Consider the following 3,866-nt stretch of genomic DNA (forward strand, 5'->3'; position numbering starts at 1 on the left):
GATTGTCTTTTATTAGTGTAGATGCCTCCACGCTCCCAGGGTGGGTTCCTGGCTCAAACCCCACCCTTACAGGAAACAGCTCTGGGAAACAGCTCGGGGGAGGGTGCAGCCGTTGCCAAGACAACCCCTGCAGGACTGACTTCCTTACGCTTGGTCGCAGCAGTTCAGGTCATGATGAACACCACCCATGGTTTTTATATAAGTAGATTGCCCAGTTGGTGTGGCTTAGCAACTGAGCATTGACCCAGGAACCAAGAGATCACCAGTTCGATTCCCAATCAGGGCAAATGCCCAGAGTTGCTGGCTTGATTCCCAGTAGGAGGCGTGTAGGAGGCAGCAGATTGGTGTTTCTCTCTGATTGATGTTTTTATCTCTCTATCCCTCTCCCTTCCTCTCTCTCTAAAAATCAATAAAAAGCATATTAAAGCCCGAACAAAAGGTCACTGGTTCGATTTTCAGTCAGGGTGCATGTCCTGGTTGTGGGCTCGATCCCCGTGGGGCATGCAGGAGGCAGCCAATCAATGATCCTCTCTCATCACTGATGTTTCTCTCTCTCTCTCTCTCCTCTCCCTCCCTCCCTCGTCCTCCCCCTCTCTCTCTTCTCCCCTCCCTCCTTCTCTGAAATTAATAGAAATATATTAAAAAGCAACAACAACAAACTATAGCCCTAGCCAGTTTGTCTCAGTGGATAGAGTGTCAGCCTGCAGACTGAAGGGTCCTGGGTTCGATTCCACTCAAGGGCACATGCCCAGGTTGCAGGTTCGATCCCCAGCAGGGGCCTTGCAGGAGGCAGCCAATCAATGATTCTCTCTCATCAGTGATGTTTCTATCTCTCCCTTTCCCTTCCTCTTTGAAATCAATAAAAATATATTTTAAAATAAAAATAAAATTTTAAAAGACATATATATCACCCTATAAGGGATTGCTATTCCTAATACACAAACTCCTGAAAAGTAATAAGAAAAAGATTTTTAAAAATGACACACACACACAAAATGGAATCAAATTCAGACTAGAAACATAAAGAACATGTGTGTATATATATTAGAAAGGTGCAAAATTTTAAAATAAAGTACTACTTTTAATATCAGATTTATAAAATTTAAAAGACTGAAGACATCCATCACAAGCATTTGAGGAAAATTACCTCTCATTATACTGGTAATAGTATAAACTGCAACAATCGAATAGTGTCTATTACTAAAGATTTAAATACACCTACCATTTGACAATCTACCCTGGGGTGACAGGAGGGGAGAGGACCTGAACACAGGACTGCAAAAACACACAGGGATAGTTACTACAGCATTGTTTGTAATATCAATAAACTGTAAACTACTTAAGAGCCAAAACTGTGGAACTCACACACAAACAATTTAAAGCAAGACTGGTTTACAAAAACATTTCCCAGGAAAGGATGCTGCTTCAACACACTGGCTAAAGGTTTAATTTAAAGAATATTTAGCTAGATTTTTTGTCTGGAAAAAATAGTATCTAAAGTTATAAAAAAAAACCTACTTTTATTTTGCCAGAGAAAACTTTTTAAAAAGAAAATTTGCTTTAAATAGTGACTATTTTATACTTTTATATTTAATTAGCAAAACTATTGGATGTCACTGCTAAAATTGTGAATTACTTTTCATAATGTAAGAATGGGGCCAATGTCATCTATCTGTTACCAATACATTTAAAAATACTTTAAAGGACTACATGTATTATGTAGTATCAAAAGTTAGTCAAACATTCTCTTTATATATACAAAACAGTAACTTTATTGCTATTTAGTTTAGGCACCTGAAATCTGTATAATTTTTGTTAACCAGATAAATTTTGTCACCCCAAAATTCAATAAAAAGGGGGGGAATAAGTAAAATCCAAAATAAATAACAACCCCCCGATAAAACAGTACCTTTATTATTGCAAAAGTTCCTTGACCTTAAATATTTGTTGAAACAGCCTGAGATTCTGTATTCTAAAATCTAAACATTTATCTTTCACCAGAAAACACATAGCACACTCATAGTTTTATTTATTGTGATAGCTACATTCCATAAATTACTTAGGAAGCTTACAATTTATTTAATATCAATTTTTCTAGCTTATTTTAGATTTCAGGTTCAACTGGTTCTAAGCTGCTTCCTTCTGCATTCCAGACCCCCCTTCCCTCCTCACCCATTCACAGCATCAAAGAACACCTCAGAAATTAAAAGCCTAGATCCTAACTGTTTCCTCTATGTTGGCTACTATTCCATTAAAGAATTGACACAATGAGCCCACTCCCAAAACCAGTCTCTGGAAGACACTAGAGTAAGGATATTTTATGAAAGAAAATGGAGAGAACTCATTAACTACTAGATATCTTTGCTTTCTGTAGTCACCCACTTTATACTTGTCAATCATAAGTTTCTCTAAATTTCTCTGAATCTATTATTTCTACCCTACATTATTTCTGAGGGTGGTAGATACCATAAGTTCACCAAAGTTTGCCTTTAATTGGCTTCATGCTTCATTCTCCCATCATGACCCATTCTCTCATCCTAAAGATATGTTCACTTTAGTCACATAATTCAAGATTTTTACAGCCTAAACTTTTTCAAAGCTTTATTTTTCTATACAAAGATATCCGTTTTTGCCCTGGCTGACGTTGCTCAGTAGTTAGAGCATTGGCCTGTGCACTTAGGGTCATGGGTTCGATTCCCAGTCAAGAGCACATACCGAGTTGCAGGTTCCATCCCCGCATGTGGGAGGAAACCAATCAATGTGTCTCTCACATCAATGTTTCTCTCTGTCTTGCCCTCTCTCCCTCCCTTCTAAGCTCTCTAGAGGTCTATGGAAAAAATATCCTTGGGTGAGGATTAACACACACAAAATGTCCATTTTTATTACCATAGTTCACTTGTCATAATCACTCAACCTCATTTATCCTCTGCGTGAATATTCCTTGGAAAGTTAGAGCTATATCCTAGTTTCTATATCTAAGTTAAAAGATGGTTTGTAACTTCTAAAGTACTACTGAGTTTAGGAGCAAGCAAAATAAATATAGCATAAAGACACACAGTCCTGAATAATGCAGCAAGGGACTCAACAGAGTCAAAGGCCAAGCCCCTCAATACTGCTCAGGAAATCATTTTGGTGAGTCATGACTAGCTTTCTCTTAAAATTAGAGGCCTAGTTCATGCACCAATGGGGTCCCTCGGCCTGGTCTGAGGAATCAGGCCGAAACCAGCTCTCCAACATCCCCCAAGGGGTCCCGGATTGCGAGAGGGCGCAGGCCAGGCTGAGAGACCCCACCAGTGTCAATCGGGGCCAGGAAGGAAGGTTGGCCAGCCAGGGAGGGACTGCGGGAGGGCTCCAGGGTGTGTCTGGCCCATATCGCTTAGTCCCAATTGGCCGGTCCCCAGCAGCAAGCTAACCTATGGGTCAGAGCATCTGCTCCCTGGTAGTCACAGCAAGCGGATGAGCAGCCTTAGCATATCATTAACATTTTACACTTTGATTGGTTGAACAGCGAACAGGACGACCAGACACTTAGCATATTAGGCCTTTATTATATAGGACTAGAGGCCCGGTGCACAAAAATTTGTGCATTTGAGGGGTAAAGGGGGACCCTCAGGCCGGCCTGTGCCCTCTCGCAGTCTGGGACCCCTCGGGAGATAACCACCTGCTGGCTTAGGCCTGTTCCCGGGTGGCAGAGGGCAGGCCCAACCCCTAGGTGCAGCCCCTGGTCGGGCTCAGAGCAGGGCCGATTGGGGAGTTGAGGTGCCGCCCCCTGTCATGCACAGAGCAGGGAGGTTGTAATGCCACCCTCAGTCACGCGCAGGGTAGGGCCGATTGGGGGGTTGGGGCACCGCCCCCTGTCACACTCA

At 41.9% G+C, this 3,866-nt stretch overlaps 1 protein-coding gene across 2 annotated transcripts in view; it reads right to left on the bottom strand.

Moving 5' to 3' along the window:
* Positions 1-1,244, bottom strand: part of RAF1 (Raf-1 proto-oncogene, serine/threonine kinase) — a 37,900-nt gene extending 36,656 nt beyond the window's left edge. For both annotated transcript variants that reach the window (XM_006758290.2, XM_015560382.1), the window contains exon 1: positions 1,223-1,244. The gene's annotated coding sequence lies outside the window, so the exon portion shown is untranslated. The remainder of the gene's footprint in view (positions 1-1,222) is intronic.
* Between the last annotated feature and the right edge of the window lie 2,622 nt (positions 1,245-3,866).

This window comes from Myotis davidii, unplaced genomic scaffold (assembly GCF_000327345.1).
Source record: "Myotis davidii unplaced genomic scaffold, ASM32734v1 scaffold73, whole genome shotgun sequence".
Lineage (NCBI taxonomy): Eukaryota > Metazoa > Chordata > Mammalia > Chiroptera > Vespertilionidae > Myotis > Myotis davidii.